This window comes from Mandrillus leucophaeus, unplaced genomic scaffold (genome assembly GCF_000951045.1).
Source record: "Mandrillus leucophaeus isolate KB7577 unplaced genomic scaffold, Mleu.le_1.0 Scaffold100, whole genome shotgun sequence".
NCBI lineage: Eukaryota > Metazoa > Chordata > Mammalia > Primates > Cercopithecidae > Mandrillus > Mandrillus leucophaeus.
In genome coordinates, this window is record NW_012098099.1 from 3,232,689 (window position 1) to 3,256,256 (window position 23,568).

General features: G+C 41.5%; 1 protein-coding gene across 6 annotated transcripts in view; it reads left to right on the top strand.

Moving 5' to 3' along the window:
• Positions 1 to 23,568, top strand: part of ELMO1 (engulfment and cell motility 1) — a 597,137-nt gene that overhangs the window by 442,491 nt on the left and 131,078 nt on the right. The window contains exon 1 of one of the 6 annotated variants that reach the window (XM_011972901.1): positions 15,621 to 16,218. The exons of 4 other annotated variants lie outside the window; for them this stretch is intronic. The gene's annotated coding sequence lies outside the window, so the exon portion shown is untranslated. Of the gene's footprint in view, positions 1 to 15,620; positions 16,219 to 17,031; positions 17,216 to 23,568 lie in introns of those variants that run through there. One more of the 6 variants, XM_011972904.1, reaches the window with a different exon arrangement.

Sequence of the window (23,568 nt, forward strand, 5' to 3'; positions counted from 1 at the left end):
AGTCATTGAGTTTGTTCTAAATTTAAGACTGGAAAGAAGTCACATTGTTATGAATCCCCACTCTGATGAAGAAGATAGACATCAAAAAATTTATAAAAATACATCTTTTATCCCTTACACCTTCATGCTATTTGTATCCTCCCCCACCCCCATCTCTTGTCTTCAACCTAAAAATATACCCAAATCATTCCTGTCCTTAAACAGTATTTTCCAACCCTGTTCCTCTTTCAAGTTCTTACCCAATCTCTGTCCGTCTGTGCACTGCCAAATTTTCCAGGAGAGAATGGCATCTCCACTTTCCCACCTCCTCGCCTCGAGGTGGTCTGATGTTCACCCACCCCCACCTGCTGCAATTGCTTCATTTAGCTCAAGGACACCTTCTGATTGTTCTTGTTCATCCTCATCCCTGGCTCTGAGGCACTGGCTTGTGTTTCCTCCTGTGCTTCCTGGGATCCTCTCCATTCCTCATTCCCATGGCACTGACCCCTTTAGCACAGGCATTTCCCGAGGCCCTCCTCTTTTCCTCTCCTACCACCGCCTCCTCCCCACTTTCAACCAGCATCTGAGGCAGACAGAATTCCACCCATACCATCTTCTGAGCTCCACCCCTGTGGATGGTCTGCAGACTCCTCAAACTCGGGATGTCCAAAACTAAACTCTCCATTCTCATGGCTTCCTTCCTGCTGCTGCTTCTGTGGGCTCTAACTCCAAGAGTGACATCACAGTCCACCCCGTATCTCGGACTTGAAATCCAGGAATGATCTCTGGCTTCCCTACGTTTTCTCCCTAATAGGTCCCCAAGTCCTACTGATCCACCACCGTATGAGAAGGGCCACCTGCCTTTTAATGCTGTAACTCTGCTTTTCTGCACCATTATCTCAGCCCTGTTCTCTGTGCAGGAACACATGCCAGCATGAAAAATCAATCGGCTTTTGTCAGGCCATAAATACCACCAAAAGAAAATCTAAAGGTGTTGTTAAGAGAGAAAAAAACAAAATCATTTTCCTTCTCTCCTGGAAATAGCTTAATTTTTTTTTCTGGTCTTAAAAGAAATCTTATTGCTCTCAAGAATCACTTTCTCCTGTCATAGCTTAGCCACCCTGTGCCTTTCACTTATGGACTCAATTTGTTCTGTATCCTGCCTTCCTGCCACCATCATCTCTTGTGTAGACGATGTGTTTGTCTTTTAATTGGTCTTCCTAAATCTGGACTTGACCCAAGCCTAAGTTCTCTTTCCCCTAGCTGCCAGAAACACCTTTCTAGGACACAGCTCTTCTCATAAGACATCTGTCTTCGAAAACCTTTGGCTCTCTCTTCTTCTAGCAGGATAGCAAAACTCCACATTCTGTCCTAAACCATTCTTCCAAACAACATGCCTATTATGTCTAGCAGCACACCTCCTACTAACCCATCATTACTCATGCTGAGTGCCCAGCATGCCTTGCACTTCCCAGTATCTGTCCCTGACTGTGTTCCCTTAGCAAGGAGGAATATTCACTCTTTCTGATGAAAATCTGTCTGTCCTTCAAGGTCCAACTCATGGGCCCTGCCGAGCCCCTCCATGGGGACAGGAGTAATTTTCCCTCTTAGGTTCACTTTTCTTCCCCTCTCCTGTAGCACTTAACTTAGCCATACACCAAGTCTGGAAACTTATTTTAGCCAATTATCTTTGATTTAACTGGGTTCCCATTTGTTCTCTGTCCCACCTCATGGCTATCTTGAGGCAATGCTGCAGAATTCCAAAGGCTTGAAAATCATGATCTTAGATTATGGGTATTATCTACTCTCTCTCCTTCTTGTCTCTACCCGTTATAAAAGCTTTTAGGCTGATAATGGAGACCTGAAGCTGCCACAGATGCAGCCTCAGCCTTTGCTCCCCTGCATGACTGAGGAATCAAGAGAGGGATTTGCAGATTCACACACACACAAAGGTGACATGGAGCCATATGCGACTGCCAGTATTGGACTGTTTTTGTCCAAATACAGCAATTTCAAATGGCTCAACCAAAAATTGTTGTACATTACATGGAATCAGCGGTACTTACCCATAAGTATTCACTGTTGATTCCTGACGCAGTCTTCTTCTGTGTTATTCATAGTACCTATTTCTCTTTCATGTTCTCTTATTCTGTGATCATTTAGCTCACCACAATAAGTTGTAGTAAAGTCTAACAGTCAGGAGCATTGGCCCTGGACCCAAAGAGTGGGGTTCACACCCTAACTCCTTTGTTTACTTGCTGGGTGAGCTTGAGCAAGTTCATTGCCCTGCCCTGTATCCCAGTCTCTCTATCTAGAGACTGATCGTCATAGAGTTGTTCTGAGGGTTAAATGAACCAAGATTAGGTGGAACCTCATGAAATGGCCAATATTGGACCATTTCTGAATTACAAAATGTGTAGCTCTGTTCCACTCTTCTTAATAAATGAAAAGTATTTGGGGCCATCCCCGTGAGGGAAATGGCATGAAGATCACACAGCACACACGGCGCTCCAGATGAGGCATTAGAGAGGCATGGATTCTAGTCCAGCTCTGCCTGTGACCTCCTGCGTGACTCGGGGCTTTCCTCCTATCCTGCACTCACCACCCTCCCTTCTAGACAAGGCTGTGGCCCCGGGGATGGCCTCCTTCTGTGCTTTGAATTCCATCCCCTCTCACCTCCTCTGGGGCTCTCTGTCCATTATCACTTCTAATCTTTGCATCATTAGTCTCTTCCTCTCACACGCGGTCTTCTCACTAGAATATAAATAAACACAAATCTCTCACATTTTTAATAATAAATAAATGATTTTCTCTACCCCCTATTCACCTGTGCCCCTCCAGCTTAGTTTCTGAAGTCATTGCCTCAGTTTCCCAGCTCGCTTTTTCATGTATAATCCACTGCAGCCTGCCTTCTGCCCGCACCGAGAATGTAACTGAGCAAAAGAAGAGAAATAGGACTCTAAAAAGCACTGAAATATAGTATCAGTCCTTGAAAATCTCTTTAGCCACAGAAGTCACTGATTTTGACAAAGAATGACCTCCGATGGACAGCTTTAAATCTCAATCTTGTTTGCCACCTTTGCAGCCCTTGACCCTGTGGGCCACTCTCTCCTTAAAAAAATTTTTTTCCTGTGACTTTGGAAATGAACATACATGCAAGATAGATGTAGATATACAGAGACAGATACAGATACAGACACAGACATATATATATATGTATATGCATACAATGCACCTAAGATATATATACAAATGGCACATTGAATATATATGGAAGAAATAAAATAACTGTTGTTGTTCCAGTTACTAGCAGTATTTTTAGAAAAAAAAATTAAAGGGTAACTAAAAATATAACTGAGCTCAAGAAAAGAAATATGACTCCAAAGTGCATTAATATATATTTTGAATACTTGAATACTTCTGTAGCCACAAAATACATGATTTGTAAGAGGCAAGTGGGAATTGAGAGGAGTCATTGAGTTTGTTCTAAATTTAAGACTGGAAAGAAGTCACATTGTTATGAATCCCCACTCTGATGAAGAAGATAGACATCAAAAAATTTATAAAAATACATCTTTTATCCCTTACACCTTCATGCTATTTGTATCCTCCCCCACCCCCATCTCTTGTCTTCAACCTAAAAATATACCCAAATCATTCCTGTCCTTAAACAGTATTTTCCAACCCTGTTCCTCTTTCAAGTTCTTACCCAATCTCTGTCCGTCTGTGCACTGCCAAATTTTCCAGGAGAGAATGGCATCTCCACTTTCCCACCTCCTCGCCTCGAGGTGGTCTGATGTTCACCCACCCCCACCTGCTGCAATTGCTTCATTTAGCTCAAGGACACCTTCTGATTGTTCTTGTTCATCCTCATCCCTGGCTCTGAGGCACTGGCTTGTGTTTCCTCCTGTGCTTCCTGGGATCCTCTCCATTCCTCATTCCCATGGCACTGACCCCTTTAGCACAGGCATTTCCCGAGGCCCTCCTCTTTTCCTCTCCTACCACCGCCTCCTCCCCACTTTCAACCAGCATCTGAGGCAGACAGAATTCCACCCATACCATCTTCTGAGCTCCACCCCTGTGGATGGTCTGCAGACTCCTCAAACTCGGGATGTCCAAAACTAAACTCTCCATTCTCATGGCTTCCTTCCTGCTGCTGCTTCTGTGGGCTCTAACTCCAAGAGTGACATCACAGTCCACCCCGTATCTCGGACTTGAAATCCAGGAATGATCTCTGGCTTCCCTACGTTTTCTCCCTAATAGGTCCCCAAGTCCTACTGATCCACCACCGTATGAGAAGGGCCACCTGCCTTTTAATGCTGTAACTCTGCTTTTCTGCACCATTATCTCAGCCCTGTTCTCTGTGCAGGAACACATGCCAGCATGAAAAATCAATCGGCTTTTGTCAGGCCATAAATACCACCAAAAGAAAATCTAAAGGTGTTGTTAAGAGAGAAAAAAACAAAATCATTTTCCTTCTCTCCTGGAAATAGCTTAATTTTTTTTTCTGGTCTTAAAAGAAATCTTATTGCTCTCAAGAATCACTTTCTCCTGTCATAGCTTAGCCACCCTGTGCCTTTCACTTATGGACTCAATTTGTTCTGTATCCTGCCTTCCTGCCACCATCATCTCTTGTGTAGACGATGTGTTTGTCTTTTAATTGGTCTTCCTAAATCTGGACTTGATCCAAGCCTAAGTTCTCTTTCCCCTAGCTGCCAGAAACACCTTTCTAGGACACAGCTCTTCTCATAAGACATCTGTCTTCGAAAACCTTTGGCTCTCTCTTCTTCTAGCAGGATAGCAAAACTCCACATTCTGTCCTAAACCATTCTTCCAAACAACATGCCTATTATGTCTAGCAGCACACCTCCTACTAACCCATCATTACTCATGCTGAGTGCCCAGCATGCCTTGCACTTCCCAGTATCTGTCCCTGACTGTGTTCCCTTAGCAAGGAGGAATATTCACTCTTTCTGATGAAAATCTGTCTGTCCTTCAAGGTCCAACTCATGGGCCCTGCCGAGCCCCTCCATGGGGACAGGAGTAATTTTCCCTCTTAGGTTCACTTTTCTTCCCCTCTCCTGTAGCACTTAACTTAGCCATACACCAAGTTTGGAAACTTATTTTAGCCAATTATCTTTGATTTAACTGGGTTCCCATTCGTTCTCTGTCCCACCTCATGGCTATCTTGAGGCAATGCTGCAGAATTCCAAAGGCTTGAAAATCATGATCTTAGATTATGGGTATTATCTACTCTCTCTCCTTCTTGTCTCTACCCCTAAGAACTAGGACTGATTCTTACTCACCTTTCTACCCCAGAGTGCCTATGAAGAAGAAAGAAAGAAATATATATGGGCTTAACAAATGTTACTTAAATTGAAGTTTTATCCTATTGTTGAAAAAAAAAAGCTAATGTTTATTTTTAAATCAGCTGATAAGGTCTTAAAAGGAAAAAGCACACCCTAGAACAAACTTTGCAACCTACAGAACAAACTGAGTCTTACGGACTCATTTTGGCATTGAATGGTGTTGTGTGGCTATGTCAGGAAAAAGAGTGATTCTTCGAGTGGCAATTTCTTTTAAGACCAAAACGAAAAAAATTAAGCTATTTCCAAAAGAGAAGGAAAAGGAATACTTTTTACTGTCTTAAAAACATCTTTGGATTTTCTTTTGGTGATATTTATTGTCTGACAAAAGCCAATTGATTTTTCATGCTGGCATGTGCTCCCGCACAGAGACAGGGCTGAGATGATGGCAAAGACTTCCCTTCCCAGACCACGCTGGGTTGAGGCTGGAGTCCTGGCTTCCAGCTGTTTGTGAGGTCAATTACACCCCTCTGCATGGGGAGAAGACCTGCACTTACTTCTCCAAAACAGAAAGGAGGAATTGGCATTCATGACGATGCGAAAGGATGCCCTGCTACCACTTGGCTGGCAGAAACCTTGACATTTCCGTAGAATTTTAAGAAACTGGTTGAGGCAGGGTTCCTTTGGCTCATGATCCTTTGACTCAATGTTGGAAATTCACCAACATTGATTATCTCATTTGTAGAGCCATCCTGTATAGTACAGCTATTTAGAATTATAGTCATTCAAGGGGGGAAAAGCAAAGATGCGCATATAGATGTTCATTTCATTGTTACTTATGAGTGAGAAATTGAAAATAGCCCAACTATTCAACAGTGGGGATATGATAAATTAATTTATGGATACATTTATTTCTCTGTTAGAATTTTTTACTCATTCAGAATGATATTCATGAATAGTATCTAAATATCAGAAATACGTTTTGTACTATATTAAATGGGAGTAGAGCAGCATGCAAAATTATATCTCAACTAATAAAACTACAAACTAAAAAGGGTTGAATGATTTTTTTTTGTTTGTTTGTTCATTTGTTTTTTTTGTTTTTTTTGTTTTTTTGGTGGTGGTTGTTTTTTTGAGACGGAGTCTCACTCTCTCGCCCAGGCTGGAGTGCAGTGGCGCAATCTCGGTTCACTGCAACCTCCGCCTCCTGGGTTCAAGCGCTTCTCCTGCCTCAGCCTCCTGAGTAACTGGGACTACAGGTGCATACCACCATGCCCAGCTAATTTTTGTACTTTTAGTAGAGACGGGGTTTCACAATGTTGGCCAGGATGGTCTTGATTTCTTGACCTCGTGATCTGCCCACTTTGGTCTCCCAAAGTGCTGGGATTGCAGGCATGAGCCACGGCACCCAGCCGGGTTAAATGATTTTAATGATGGCTTCTATGATGTTGGGTTATGGGTTTGAAAGAAAAATGGTTTCTTTTGCATAGTGTGATTAATTATATTTTTCTTTTACTATGTTTTTAATGTTCCCCATCTTCGCTACCTATCATGTATTACCTTACAATCTTTTTTTTAAAGAAACACTTTAAATTATGTGGGTGTAGAACTGGTACTAAACTTCAGGTGTGGTCTGATCAGTGGTGTCAGTCTACGGGGAATTTCTTTATCTTGACATTCCATGTTATAAATTCAGACTAAGTTTGTTTATTCTTCCTTGAAATAGAGCATGGGTTTGGGCCAGCTTTGCCAGCCCAGCTAGTGCCCAGCATCTTAGCCTGAAGTTGATTGGTACTGAGATCAAAAGCCCTCTCAGGTTTGATTCAAGAAAGATTCATTAACTGGAAGGAAGTTCTAAGCAGATGTGACACCCTTGAAAAAGTAAGCCACATTGCAGACAGAGCTGGAGCCAGTATCTGGATTGCTTGTGAAATGAATTTCTGAAAGGGGTAGTGTTCAGCAGTGCTTCTCAGAGCACCCTAGTCCCTCTCAGACTGGGATTGCAGGAGTGGGAGGAGGAAGGAATGGGAGACAACAGGGGATGAGTCATTTTGATGTTTTCAGATATCCTCATCCCATGGCTGTACCTACAATGGTGGGTAGAATGACAGAAGTACTCAGAAGAAGGCTTGTATAACCTGTCTACATGTAAGGTTTGCAGTAGGATTTTGTCTTGTTGTCTAAGTTATCAGATATATCTGGAGATGGTATTCCTGGTGTTGTATTAGTAAATCCAGCCTTAAAGGTTCCCAGTACTGGGGAGAGCTGTGAAAAGAGATTACTGTGCAATAGCCATAGCACATATATTGTATGGAAAGAATGCAAAGGAAAAATTACATAGAGGAAGAACTTTATTTAAGAGAACATCATAAGAATAGAAGCTCTCCAGGTGAGCAGAATAGAGTCTGCTTGCAAAAGATATTAAATATAATGAAATTCATGAACACAAAATGTAATAAATGGAACTTTATTATTTTCAAGATATTAAGGCTATATTCTTGGGTTCCCAAGACTTGAAGGAAACACAAGGCAACATGTTAAAGTGCATTATCTCAGGCACTTCCTAAATATTACTTGAATAAATGCACAGACTCCTCACTTCCCAACTGGGATTTTTTGAGTGTGAAATATGTTTTCTCAATGTGTATTCGAACAGCTGAGAGGTCCAACACAATAGACTCTCACAAAACATAAGCAAGAGCACTTATTCAAGGTTCAATGTATGTGATTATTTGAAAGATTTGCTTCGTCATTCTCATGCTTTTCATTGTGTGGAGAGAATTGTAGGTAATGCATTTTGGAAACCATGTTCTATATTTAGCTCAAGATGACTTGGTGGGGGCAGGGATACATTTTTGCATTGTATATACATGGATTGGTTATTATACTTCAGGGCCAATTTTTATTTTTATTATCAAATTAACTCCTTTCCGCAATTAGTAGCTAAAAGTTGCAGGCAAGTACTGGACAATAAAATGGAATTATATTTTTTTCTAAATTTATTTTTTCCACAAATTAGTTTATAGAGCTTATTCTTGGTGAAAATGGAGAATAACCTGTCAAATATCATTTGCTTAGGGGTCATGGTTCACATTTCAAAGCTTCCTTTGATTAGAAGTATTCATAGAAAGAGAACAGTTTGAAGCAATCTGGCTCGTACATGCTGTTGCTATCGAAAGATGGATTTAAGAACAGCACAAAAATAATATAATATTTATCAAATCTCTGGGTGAGAAAGGGTTTTAAAACTTAAAAATGATAAATGAATCAAAATCAAAAGATAAAGATCAACTGGTTTGTCCATATAAAACTGTTGTACATTAGAAAATAAAATTAAAAAGCAAAAAAAATTGGGGGGAAAATATTAAAAAAAAAAAAAAAAAAAAAGAAAAAAAAAAAAAGAACAGCAATCCTGTTTTTGTGATGGCAGTGCTGGTTCACTAAGACCAGGTACATCCTTAGTTAGTTTGTTTAGAGAGGTTATGGGTTGTTGCTGATATTCATTGTGTGACTGGCTTCTGATAAAACCAACTTACTACCAAGAACCAAAGTTAAAACAACTGGGTTTAAACAAGACTCACCCTAAAATTTCATATGGTAACTTATTGGGCCTCTGGGTACCCTCCCTTTGTGGTTCCATATCTAGCCCTGTACAGACCTCTTGGATCCCCCTTTAAGCCTCTGTGCTTTGTCCACCCCCTTCAGAACATGATCTCCCTGGAACTGACTGCCTTTATCTCTAGTTTCATCTCCAATTTCTGCTACTACTTCCTTGCTTGCCTGGGTAAGCTGAGTTTGCTTGTGTTCTTGACCTTGTTGGTTTCTGTCTTATTCATCAGACCCTATATTCTTCCCTGCATCCCTGGTGCACCCTTTTCTGTTGTGGCATAATCCCTGTTGTCACAGGAGACCAGAATGCATAGGTTATCTGTGAGCCTTCTCATTTGATAAAATACCTTTGCATCTGTGAGAAGAAAGAGCAGAAAAAGTAACGACATCAAATGTTTAACCATTTGAGAAAACATGGTGAGCCATGGGTTTAATCTCTACACATTGCAATTAAATTAGTCCTCTAATGAGAATATCAGAAACTAGTTTTTTTCTTGAAAGGTAGAATTATTTGCATGTGAAATGGGTGTGTTTTAGAATTAGAAGAGGTTTACTTATTCATTAGATCTGAAAACCAAGGAGGATGTGATGAAACTTTCCTTTTCCTATGGCAAAGAAGCTGTTTCTCATTTTGCACCATCTAAAGGATATCCTACCATTGGCCCAGTCGCTTTTTGTCACCATATTGCCAGTGGATGTGCTTGGCAAGACTGAGCTGACAATTTTGGCATTTTCATTTTTCCTTCTGGCTTGATTTTTCATCAGCCTGCAAAACTGGAATTCATTTCCATGGTATATTTGGAAAATTCAAATCGGCAAGTGATAAACTCAGAATTTCACCAACCATCCCTTTGAAGGCTTTCAGAATGATCAGAGATGCATCATTTTGGCCCTTGTTCTTCAGGCCCATGTTCTTCTGGGTCAGCCCATTCACTTATTAGGTCTGTGATGCCCCAGGAATTCCAGACCTTGACTCTCCAATCCTGTGAATCCAAATCATGGTCACCTCTCTGAGCCTGGTGCTCTGGAAGAGGCAGGAAGAAATGCATGGGTTGGGGATCTGTTTATAGATGGGTATGCATTTTGTGGATCCTGGTGTTATTTCTTACTGTTTGTAGGTACCACTTACATGTTAGGCATTTTGTGGGTAATAAAAAGTAGCAAAGCCCAGGGAAATAAAGTTCATATTAACGACTCATATTTTATAACTCAGCCTTAGGATGCTTGGGAACAATCCCACCTGCTCCAGCTGCTTGCCTGGGGAGCTGTGAGGCCACAATGGGGTGTGCTGCTCAAGGTGCTCCACAGATAGACACTTGAGTTTGAATCCTGAGTGCCCCACTTACTAGATGGCAACTAGAGACGTGTTATCTGAATGTCTTGGGCCTTCGTTTCTCCATTTGTAAATGGGGCCTTTTATAGCAGAGGCCCATGGTAAGCACTGCATCTGCATTTTCTGTTACTCTCCTAAGCTTCCACAGATGTCCAGGCTTATCACAGAGAGCTCAGCATCCTGGGACCAAAAGATAAAGTGACAGTGTGGCAGGGTTTGCACATTCTGCTGAGGATCATCTCTCCATGAAAGTGAGGAAAAGAGATGCAGGTGCCTATGTATGGGAATATTTCTATGGAATATTATTGATATCTCCCTTTGAGGATAAAAAGAGTTGTAAAAGGTCTCCTATGTTCCGTTCCAGTTTTGCATATGTTTTGGTTTTAAAAATGCACCATGTAAAATGATCAGAGATAACTATACTGGTCAGCCCAACATCTAGAGAAATATCTCTCCAAAGTCTTCTGAATGAAATAAAGGTGTCTGAGCCAGTAGTGGCTGCACCTCTGACCCATTGAGGAAGAGTCCCCACTTCTTACCTCACACCCTTGGGAGATACGGTCTGATGCAGTCTGCACTGAGCCTGTTGCTGTTATGGAAGCGATGTCAGTGTGTTTTGTGTGTGTGGGCTCATGCATGTGCACGTGTGTGTATGAGGGCGTTCCATAAGAGGGCTGAGATGTAGGTGGAGAAGCGTCTAGTGCATATACACCCTACCTGTTTGGAATTTTCATGAGGCTGTGTTTGACCCTGATGACCTCCCTCATAAGAATGAATTAATCAAACAAAAATGGGTTGCAGCATAGCCATGTCATAAACTGTAGAGACCATAACCATGACCTTCATTGCCAGCAAGGAGCATGCATCCTGATGAAATGGATACTCAGTGGAAGCATCCAGTTTGGGAACAGGAGTTGGAAAATGAAAGGAATGGCTGTAAGTGCCACCTCTCATAGGGCCCAGTAAATGGAATCCCTTCATCTGCCTTTTAAAGGCTCAATATAAAAGGTGCTCATTTCAGTTAGGACCTATAAGTGAACTAAGGAGAATTTGGACAGCCAGTTTAGAAATTATTCTATAACAGTCACTATATTTTTTTATTCAAAAATACAGGCATACCACCTAACATTCTTTTTTGATTTGTGGATTTATTTAAAAACTATTACAAATGTATAAGAATTACATCAGATTTAGTAATAATACATTCAATAAATCATGTTTATGGAAACGAATAAAATTTCATGAGGTTGAATCTGCCCCAAGACAATATGGGATAAATGGTACTGACAGTGCCTGCTCCAAGCAGAACAAAGGGTACCGGTTGTAACGTGTAAGCAAAATAAAAAGGAATTTCTTCTGACTTTGACCCAGGGGTGATTCCCACCCCACCCCCTGAATTTTCTAAGTATCTGATACTGTGATTCCCTTCTCCTTTCTGTGGATAGCACATAGTCAATCTGAATGTGTTCAGAAGCTGGATGATAGGCTACCTGTCATCCATGTGGAGCCCGTGGAGTACAAGTCCATTAGGCGTATGCAGAATAGCTTCATGCCAGTTCTTAGGAGCTTGACAAGCAGTCGTCCAAATATCATGCTAGCAAAATCTGGGTTTCCCTCTTTTTGAAGCTCACCAGCAGCTCTGTAAGCTTGTATATACTCTTTTCATCACAATCTAGAGTGGGAAAAAATCACCAGAAAGGCCAGGTTAACTAAATAGAGCACCCAGCCTGTGATCTCCTTAACAAAACCACTGGACAAGATCCCATGGAAAAATTCTTTGGAAGTTTCCTCAAAGATGCTGCTATAGCTATTTTTTTGTGAAGCAGCCCCTCTAAAAATATTGATGAAGCTGCTTATTTTCTAGAACTAAAACCATGACTAGCTAGGTGAATGAAAGAGCTTTTACTTGCTAACTTTTGAATAGATGAGGGGGAGAAGGATTGAAGGCTAAAATCAAATTATCTGTTTACCTTGCAATTTTGTATTAAAAATGAGTTTTTCAGGATAAAAATTACCTTAAAAAACTTTATGACATTTCACGTAGTGTCAACAATAATAATACATAGTCTTCCTACCTTATTGCTGATGGATCTAATAGCATCTGTATTACCTCATGAATGTGGTCTTTACGAACTTGCACGCTCTCTCTTCATAAACCTCCTTACTAAGATAACTACCAAGCGCCAGACTGTGCTGTCTACCCACCCTCCACTTTAACTTTGGATTATATGATACAACCAAATTTGCAGTCATTCAAAAGAAGGATGATCTTACTCTCATGTAGATGGTCTTTTGTAATGGTTTGAAATAGTGAGACCCTCTGTCCCATTCTCCAAAAAAATGCCTTTTTCCATTTTGTACGTGGAAGATTACTTTTGGGGTAGTCTTCTCCTCCTTTACGAAAACATCTCTTAGCAGTGATTCCTAAACTGTGGTGTGCGTAAGAAGCCCTGGAGTGCTTAGGAAAATATTCGTGACTCTACCCCCCTGAAATTCTGGTTGGGGAGAGATGCACTTCCCCCCAGGAATCTGCATGTAATGAGAATTTCTAATGTAGGTGATCCTTGTGGATCACACTTAAAGAATCCAGAGCTCAAATCCTTTGATTCAAATCCTGGCTCTGCTACTTTTTTTGTTGTTGTCATTTCAGTCGAGTTGCTTAACCTCCTTATGTCTCAATTTCCTCATTTGTATAAATAGTTGAATGACATCTCACAGGTCTTTTGGGAGGATTAAATTGGTTAATCTAGATAAAGTGCTTAGAATGCACTGGATTATTAACTGCTAGGTTAATTCCTGGATTATTAATTGCTGAATTATTAATTGCTGGATTAATTCCTGGATTATTAATTGCTCAGTAAATGTTAGCTAGATCAACCCAACAAATCAGGAATGTCTTGAAATAGATTGTTTCAATCAGGTTGGTATTCTGTTAATCTGTCATTCAGCTCAACTGAGGAATATCTTGGGTTATGTTGGTGCGTTAGGAGGGGCTAGGAGTCATTTAATGGAGCGCTGCAATGGGTTGTCATTGCTTGTAGAACAAGAACCAGACTCCTTAACTTGGTCTCTAAGCATCTGCTGGTCTGATCTTACACTGTCCTCCCAGTCATTCTCACTGTGATCCATTCACATTTGGCTTCTTTCAGGTTTCCAAAGATGCCATGTTGCCTCCTAGCTCACATGTGTTATTCCTTCTGTTTGGGTCACTCTTCCCCTCACTCTCAATTTATTAACTTTTACTCTTCCTTTAGATTGTGGCTTGATGTCACTTTCTCTGAAACGCTTTTCCTGATCTCACTAAGTGATTATTTGTGCTAAGAGAACACAGAGTTAGTAGCTCTGTTTTTATACCCCATATCACAGTTATGCTTAATATTTTTGCCTCCTCTACTAGAGTCTGCAGGTTGTAAGGTAGAAACCTTGTCAGTTTGTCGTATCACTAGCACAAGTGCCTGACATATAGATACTTGCTAAATATTTGTTGAGAAGATAATTAAATTTTGATTGAGGAAGACTTGGATGGAATGATGGTTTTGTCATAAACAGTGAGGATTTGGACACCCTTCAAGAGGATGGGATGGCAAAAGCTGGGTGTTCCCATGGCAGAGGAGACTAGGCAGGATGGGTTAGAGGAGATGTTCCAGAAAGCTGGTAGAGAAAACCTGAGCCATCCACCACCCTGAGGGTGAAAGTTGTCTGGGCAGAGCCGAGAAAGATTGACAGTGTTGGCAGTGGGTGCTGCACCTGGGTGAGACTTTCTTCCTACACTTAGTGGCATAAATCGACAAAATGGAAAACCAGCATTCAGATTCTTGAAGGTGCAAATCCAACATCAAGACCAATGGGCGGCTGGGCATCGTGGCTCTTGCCTGTAATCCCAGCACTTTGGGAGGCCAAGGTGGATGGATCACCTGAGGTCAGGAGTTTGAGACCAGCCTGGCCACCATGGTGAAACCCCATCTCTACTGAAAATACAAAAATTAGCCAGGCATGATGGCACATGCCTGTAATCCCAGCTACTCAGGAGACTGAGGTAGGAGAATCACTTGAACCCGGGAGGAAGAGGTTGCAGTGAGCCGAGATCGCACCATTGCACTCCAGCAAGACTGTCAAACAACAGCAACAACAATAACACCAGTGGGGTATAGCTGAGCATTTGGAGTTGGATGGATATGGGGTTTATACTGAGCTTCATTTAGGAAGAAAGGAGGCTGAGGGCTACTGTTGGTGTTTGGACAGTGGATGTGTGGTAGATGGACAGTTCAGTTTGGCTTCAAGAATCAGAAACACACGAAGAGCAGGTCCCAGCCTCCTCAGAAGCCTCATCTGGGTCATTATGGGCTGAGGGTCCCAGGCTTGCAGAGAGCTTTAAGGAAGAGAAGGTTCTCCTTGAGGTTGTTATGATGCCAAGGCAGATGACGATAGGGCAAAGTAATTCCTTTCTCTCTAACATAAGCCCAGATCAGTGCCTTCTGTGACACTTACCATTTTCCGTCAATCTCTGTGGAACTGAGGGCTTCCGCAGACCCCTGAGTGAGATTGCCACCTTATGATCCCCCTCCTGAGTCTGACCAGGATGTATAACCATTCACTGCTCAGTGGCGGCCCCTGCTGTTAAGGAGAGAGATGGCAGCACATTCAGAGTTGGTGACATTAATTCTAGTCATGCAACCCGGGGAATTTGGAGCAAGCAGGGGAGGAGTCTGAGGGTATGAAAATGGGCTGAGAAAATCCAGGGAGATCCCCAGTGTTCAGGGCGCCTTGGTGAGGTGCTAATGCAGAAAAGAGCTGGGCCTGAACACTCCGTACTTACAAAATCTTCCACAAGCCGCCAGTGTAATCACTTCATTCCAGAGGTTTGCTAGGAACCACCGCAGTGCCCTCTGAGGAATACCATTGAAAACTTTAACTTTTATTTGCGGAGCTCTCAGGGCTGTTAGGCAACAAATATTTTTAAAGATGTCCCTCTAATTCTCTAGGTTGAAAGTTGCAGTCATTTTAATTAGGGATGGAGGCTGTTTATGTTTGTTTACATCCTGGGTAGGAATTAGAGTAAGGATCCTCCCAGTAGGACCCCTGCTGGGATGCACGCTGGAATGCTTGCATTCCTGGTTATGTGAGCACCCCTGGTGTGCATGCGTTGTGTGTACATGGCAAGGTATCGCGAGGTGGTTCTGTGACATTTCTGGATAAAAACTGTATGTGAAGAGAAGGTAGGAGAAAGCAAACTCACAATCAAATAAAAGTAGAGAGGGGGAAGAGATGAGATTGCAGTTGATTATGGGTCTGGCAGCAGATGTTCTACACGAATCCAACTCGCTGCAGCCAGTCTGTTTCTATGGCAACAGAATCAGTAATTATTGAGCCCAGGCACTCCCCCCTTTCTCCCAACAAGGTGGAGGCTGATGAATATGAACTATCTCCAGCCCATCACCAGCTTTTTCTTTTTCTTCTTGTCCTTATTTGTTTTTTAGTTCTTTATAAGAAAAAACGGGAGATATTGAGAAGTACCAAGAAGGGGAGCTATGTGTTTATTGACAAAAGAGCATAGGACACTAAAATAGAAACGAAGTTATTATTTTTCTCTTGTGATACTCTAAGAGAAAAGCTCTTCCTAGAAAAGCCGATGATCTCTGAAGATGCTAAATAAATGAGCAGGAGTTTCCCTGAAATGGAGGCGCTCTTTGATTGGCTGAACTTTCCTCGACTCCTGCCAATCGGAGCATCCCTGGGCTCCAGCTCCATAAACATAAGCAAAGCTACATGCTTATTCCTCTGGACTTGGAGTGTATACCATTCAAAGGTGTGCGGCGGGTCTCTGTTCACATGGCTCAACTGGAAACCTGTTTCATGAACAAGCTTACTCAGGAACCATCTGGTGGTATTCCAGCACATTGTTCTTCAGGGGGACGACTCTAAGTCGCTTTGTGGTGGCAGCAGCTTAGAATCAGTGTTTGTGGTTGGGAAAGATGGACTTACGGGAGCTTGGTGAGTAAACCTCCGTCTGACACATCTGTCCACTGGTATTAGCAGCCTGAGCTAAATGTAGCTTTGTCCTATTGTCTGCCGAGAAAACTGAATTGGAACAAGCACATGGAAGAGCGGGCATTCAAGGGTTCCCATGATGTAGGAGACTCTGAATTCAAAAGACTGCATGCTTTGCTTTGGTCTGATCCAATTTGTAGTTGACTGTACATTATACTTGGACATTGGTTGTCTTGTTAGGATTAGTGTAAGGAGCAGAGTTCTGCTTTATTTCCCTGGGTGTCGATGCATTTCAAAAGAAAATGCTTTTAAAGCTACGTTAATAATAAGAGTCAACCCTGTGTATTGCTAGGAAGAGAGAAAAAGGTGCAGGCACGGAGCCCGGAGCTCCTTGAATGTATTGCTGGTGTTTGCATTGTGAAGAGAGATGTTATTACAATGGTCTGTCAAACACTTCTTCAGATCCCCAGCCACGGAACGAAGCATCTCTTCTCCGTGTGCCACTGTTCTCTGCTTGGGAAATGTGTAACTGAGCTAGGTCATGTCCTTTCCTTCTTTTATGAAACCTGTCTCCAAACTGAAATGTGTTTTTTAATTAATTGCAAAGATAAATTGAAGTGCAGTTGGAAAGATTTTAGCAGTCAAAAAGCATGCTTCAAAATGACTCTATTTTGCATCCTTTCAAACCTCTGAAAAACCAGAGAGGGTTTGCAAAGTTATATTCAAGGATTGGCTCTCTGCCAGGAAAGGGATGCTCTGAGCTATTGCTCTGCTCCCTGGGGTTTAATTTTCTGACACTGGTGATGAAATTTTCAATTTCGTTGGGTAGAAACAGGAAGAACTATAAACAGGCAATGGAGGGGAGCATGGGGAATGAGAAACTCTTCGCCTGTAGGGACCCTTCTAGCTGCAAACTTAAAAATGTATGTGGCAAGATGCAATCCAAGCACAGAGCAGGATTCCAGACCAGCTATAATCATTCTGAACGGGGAGAGGAAAGGTATTGCCATTGGCTTGGGTGCAGAGAGTGGGGGATGAAGTTGGGGCTTCTATCTCTGCCTAAGATCTTTTCCCCTGTTTGTCTCCTGATTTTGAGGATTCATCACTGTTGCTTTTTTTAAAAAATGTGATTTCCTGTCTTATGTGCCTGAAAGTGTCATAGCACACTTGATGTCTTCTGTTTACAGTCCACTTGACTTCAAATAATGGAGAGAGGAAAAGAGAATGAGGCATTATCATCTGGTTTATGAAGAAATGCACATGAAATAGTCAAACAAGAGAAATCTTATTGGTTTGTCCTTTTTAAAAAATGTCCTTTTGCAGAGGAGAATGTTGTGGGTCTTCACGTGGCTCTAGGATAGAATTTACTTTATCCTAAATGGGACCTGTGAGGAATGATTAAAGAAACAAAAGAGCTAGGAAGCTTGCGCCTGTAGAAGACTCAAGGCAGGGTGAGGGCGACTGGGTGTCTGGGAGAGACCTTCTACTCTGTCTGTTAAAGAAGTAGGGCTGATGTTGCAGGAGAAGGAGAATTTCCTAACTGCAGGTGACAGTGCATCAGGGACACCTGGTCACTTGACAAGGTCAGTGACCTGTTTGTTAGCTGAAGGCCTTTCTAGAGATGTAGGCTGCTCTCTGATCCCATGAGGCTCCAGATGGCTGCATACATTGAGAATTCTGCCTGACTGGAAGAGCTTGTGTGTGTGTTAACTCTGCCTGCTGCACCACACTCCTCAGTACACCTCGATGCTCGGTTTTGAGGAAGTCTGGTTTCTAGAGGATGTGCATTAAGTGACAGTCAGCTCCTTAGAGTCAGTGTCCATTTTGCCTTGGCCCCTTCTCTCCCCCAGTAGTGTCACTTTACATGAGTGAAGTGCTGGCACCTGTTGGTAAGAATGAGAGAAGAAACCAGCCTTTTATGGAAGCAGTAAAAAATGTTTATAAAAAAAATTCTAAAACAGTAGTTCTTAAGCTATTACTGGATCATGGAACTCTTTAAGAATGTGAAAGCTATGAACCTCCTCTCTGCCCACCCCCCCAAATGCATTCATGCATAAACACATAACACTTTGATTATCAGGCATTTTAGGGTAAAGCAAGATCCCTGTCCTGGGGGAATAGCCAAGAATGTGTCATACCCTGAAGTTCATCATCTCCTTCTTTTCATATGGGTCCACTAAATGCTGCAGCCCCATCTCAATCTGTCCTGACCATTTAATGTGTGCCAGGCACTGTTCAGTACATTTTATATGTAGATATAATAATACATTGAATCTTCCAGCAGCCCTAATAGGACTAATGTTTTTTGCCTGTTTTAGATGAGGAAATTTAGTTGCCAAAATATTAAGGACCTTGCCTGTGTTTATCCAGCTAGGAACTGACAAGTGCTTGGTGTTTCATGCATGTTGATGTACTTGTTGCTACATTCATATATGGAAGGAGAGTGAGTAGATAGGGGAAGATGGTTGCATCAACCTATCAGTCTGTCAAGTGGAGTCAGACCACAGGTAGTTGAATTAAACAGTCATCACAATAATTAAAGTCAAATTGAAAAGGCATTTTGGGGTGGTTGGGTGAATTATTAATAATACTATTTGGGAAGTTTGAGCTAAGAAAAAGCTCATCACAAAATGCCCCATTGGTTGTCCATTTATGTTACGTGCAATGCCCCATCTCATTCCTGTAGCATTTTTACCTGGTATGATTTGGGTCAATTAACCTAGGAGACCAGTTCCTCCTGGGCCATCTGGGAGAGGTGACAGGTCACCAGTGTCCCATGGCTGCCCTTTGCTTGCATTTGCCAGGAATGATTAGCAGTGGCCAAAGCAATGGCGAGGGTGACGAACAACCAGAAACCACCAGGCAGCCAGTTTGGGGGTGCCTATGAACTGCAATGGCTGCAGGAATCACCAGGGCTACCATGCTTTCTCAAGACCTGTGAGCAGGGGAGGTGGGCCCAGCTCAGAAATAGAAACTGTGTTCCTCAGAGTTTGAGGGAGAATTGGTGACTGCTAGGGCATTGTGGAGCTGGATGGGTGTGTGAATCCTCCACTCCCGATTCAGCCACTGCATCTCCCCTTGTATCTGTTTTATAAATGGATTCACAATGAAGATGTAACAATAAAAAATGAGAAGGAAGGGGTTAGGCTGCTAGAAGGAAGAAGAAAAGCTATTCATCTTATCAGGATGTCTTATCTGATATAAAAAAATAAGCAAGATTGCAATGCTAAGTGGAAAGGAATCTGTAGGGGTCATGGTAACAGGTTTTTACAACGTGGGTTCTTGGCTATGCTTGCTAGTTTGTGCACTTTCTGGTATTATACTAGGTATGTAAATGTGTAGAAGACATTTTAACAAGTGTACAAAAAATGTACTACAGGGACAATATAGCAGATCTCATTTTACATCGATGCTGTCCAATGGAAATATGATGCAAGTTATGTATGTAATTTTAGTTTTTCTAGTAGTTCACCTGAAAAAAAGTTAAAAGAAACAGGCCAGTTAATTTTAATGATATGTATTATTTTACCCACTATGTCCAAATCATTATTTCAACTTTTCTACAAAACTACACATTTTCTACAAAACTATTTTTCTACAAAACTACAAAATTTCTACAAAACTATTAACAAAATATTTACATTGAATTTTTCATGTTAAGTCCTTGAAATATGACATGTGTTTTACATTTACAACATAACTCAATTTGGATACTGGATTTTCACAGGAAATCTGTATTTAGATCTCATAAAATTCATAGTTAAAAAAGTAGATTCATGTGCACAAGTTGTTCCAAACATACATCAAAGTTTTCCAATAACTGAATTGAGTATTGGTTTTTAAATTTAAATGAGCTAAAATTAAATAAAATTTACAATTCAGAGGCACAGTCACACTCACCACACTTACTCACCAAGGCTTCCCTAGCCACGTGTTTAGTGGCTACTCTACTGGATAGTGTGGCAGTAGGATCTCAGAACATTCCTCGCACACTAGGCCAGTAAATTCTCTCACTCCATCATCATGCCACGGCACCTCTATCCCTTTTACCTCCACAGGGTACCTGGACCACCTGCTCTGGTAACAGAGAAACAGAATGTTAGTATTCACAAACATATTAACTTTTGCTTTCACCATTGCTCATAGTGAACTCAATATGGACAGCTGAATCTTAGTTTCTCCATTACACTGTTTGGCAAGGGGGGATTAAAATAGTATGCTGTTTCCTCTTGCAGAAAGTCAGTACTCATCCATCTGTGGCATTTCTTTCTTAATCCTTACTTATCTTGGCCCTGCTATTTACTGTGCTCTGTGGCCCCCTCTGTCAACTCAGTATGGAACGTGGGTTTAATTTTAATTATAAACAAACCATAACTGAGAAGGTAACTCTGTTACAAGCAGATAATTCTTCATGAAGACAAGTATAAATTCAGGCTAAGGAGTGATTTAATTGCTATCATCTCATTCAATTCTGCAAATTTTGTTGAGCGAGAAAATATTGACTAAATAATTCTTTCAGTTAATTTGGTCTTCAAATCCGTGCCTTCAATACCAGATATTATCCTATATCTTCACTCCCCAAAAGATTTATTTTAATGTAAAACTCACCATGACAGAGTAATCAATCTCTTCAATAACTACATCAAAACCATCCTGCAAAGCCTTCCTAGAGGCAACTAGTCTTAGTCTTCTAATGATGTCCCCAATTGATGATTTCACCCAAATCAAGTGGGCGAAATGAGTGAACTTTGGAAAAGTTTAAGAGGACTGAGCTTAGAGTGAGCTTTGGCCTTCATTTGGCCTCCATTTGCCAAAGCTCACTCTAAGCTCAGTCCTCTTAAACTTTCCTTTAATAAAGAGCTCTATTAAGAATTCCACAAAACATTAAGAAAAAAAAAAATCCATGTGGTTGAATACTATCTTTCCTATCAGGAATGCCTTCTGACCCAATGGTCCCCATTTCCTGCATTTTGGACAGAATTCCAAAGAATGCCTTGTGAATGTTGGTTGGAGTAAATTGTGTGGGTCCTTTACAACTTCTTTCTTTTGATAATATTACTTAACTTTTTGTAGTGAAGCAACACTGGTGGAACCAATAGATTAAACCATAGGCAGGGTTGAATATCAGGGCAAGATGAATTGCTTTGCATGTCTGCTGATTTTCAGCCAAGCCAAGGCTTAATACTCTCAGTCATGAGTGGAAATTAGTGATTTGGGATTTCAGTGAGTGCAGAGATGCTGGGAAGTAGCTGAACATCACATACGTAGAATTATCATTACAATAAGTATCTTTGGATTACCACAGGATTTGGAAGTCTGCTAATTTGCTAGCTCATTTCAAGCAATCTGTGATATTCTAGAAATAACGACTAGAAAAGTATTCATATGATGACGAGCAGTAATCTAGAATCCAAGGCTTTAGAGTGTGGTTTCTAGTTTAGCAACTAAGTTTTGCAAGTTATTTAACCTTTGTGATTCTCAGCAACTTTACATGGGTAAACTGAAGTTTAGACTTGGTGACTTCCTATGGCATATATGTGTCAAACTTCTGAACTATCTATCTGTCCGTCTTCTGGCGCCCATGTTCCATTGAAAATAACAATCTTTCCCGGTGTATCCAGATCGAGCTTCAGAATCCTTCTTAACACAGCACTTAGTCAACCACTAGTGAGATATCAGAATTGTCTTACAGCTGAAACTGATTTTTCATCCCTTTCCTATGTCCTTGCTTCAGCTCAGGGCCTTGTGCAAGACTTTGAAAAGAAGCATACAGGGAATTATCATCAGTAGGCAGGGTTTTGGTGATAAGGCAGACAGCTCTTTACTCATCCTCTTGCTCAGCTGTTCCGTGGAGGTGTTGCCATCTGACAAGGAGGGCTGCAGCCTTGCACTTTGGGAGCTCACTTCTCTTTTCCTTTGAGCTGTAAGTGATGAGAGACCTGTCAAGGAGAGCTGTTCACTGGCATCATTCCCAGACCTGGAAGTATAATGAAATAAAGTTTCTTTCCAACTTGGATGGAATTCTTGCAGCTGAACATTTAAGATAGCATCTGGGGCAGTTCTGACATCCACTTGCCTGGTTGGAAAGAAGCACCCGTCAGCTAATGGAACTCAGGCCTTCACTCTGGTAGCCCAAGTCAGGCTGCTCTGGGCAACTCAGTTCTAACTAGAGTCTTCCAGGTCACAGGTCCCAGCAGGTGAGATGGAGCCCCCTCCTTGCCTAATGAGCCAGCAATTTGAAGTCTGCATTTCAGAAACTTTGTCATATATAAAGAGGGATATCAAAGCAGGAGCTGGTTTGAAAACCACCAACATTGGTACTGTCCCTAAACCTAGACTACTTCATGCTAAAGGTTCCAGGGCACTCTTTCTAGTACCATGAGGATAGTAGCAGGGCAATACCTTTTAGCTTTAGAGAATGATGGCGGGATAAAAGCCACATCCTAGATTCCCTAAGCCAGGGTCAAATGTCTGGGCAAAGCAGGCATAAGAAGCTTTGCAAAGACCACCTTATGAGCTATCCTTCTGTCGCCTCTAAAATTTTCTGAGAACTGGGTAGAGGGACTCCTTAATCTCTCTGAACCTTAGCTTCCTCATCTGTAGAAAGAGAAGTAGGTACGTTTCCCATGAGGCTGTTAACAAATGAAAATATGAATGATGTCTGTGTGAGTGATTACTAAATTAGAATACGTATATGAGGAGAAAATAGTCTGATTCCATCCCTTGGGTAGAAGCCATTTATTTTTCACGTCTCACAGAATGTCTAGTTCTGCTCTTTTGCCATGGAAGGGTCTGTCTACTTTCAGATTATTCTCCTAGATAATCCTGAGACACCACTCCAACCCTGCTAGCATTGGAGGCCACCCAGAGGGAAAGGCACTACACTTAAAACCCAGGGCCTGGGTCAAGTTTCAGCATAGCCACCAAGTAAGATTTAGGTTTCACCATGTTGCCTCTCCAACCTTTAGTATTTTTTCTCCTGGATAAAATATAGATCTTATCAACTCTATCTGGTACATAGAAATGTTTAGAGAGCACATTTATTAATATATCCCATGTATTCTGTGGATTGTAAAATAAGATCTTACTATTATGCTTCAAATCTAGTATCTCCTAACTCAGCCTTGTTTATTAAGGAGGAATAATTGGAAACCTATTTCTAAGGTAGCAGAAGCTCCAGAATGTGGAGCTACAGCGATGTGTAGTTTCCTGGTTTTGGAAGCCAGTCAACATCAAATGATATTGTGCTTCTAGGGAGATGCCTGGCGGCATTCAAGAAGGCTGTGACCTGCCATAAATAATCGGTGGCTTTTACATTTGTAAGTCAAGATGTTTTTGGTCTCGGCAGATGGC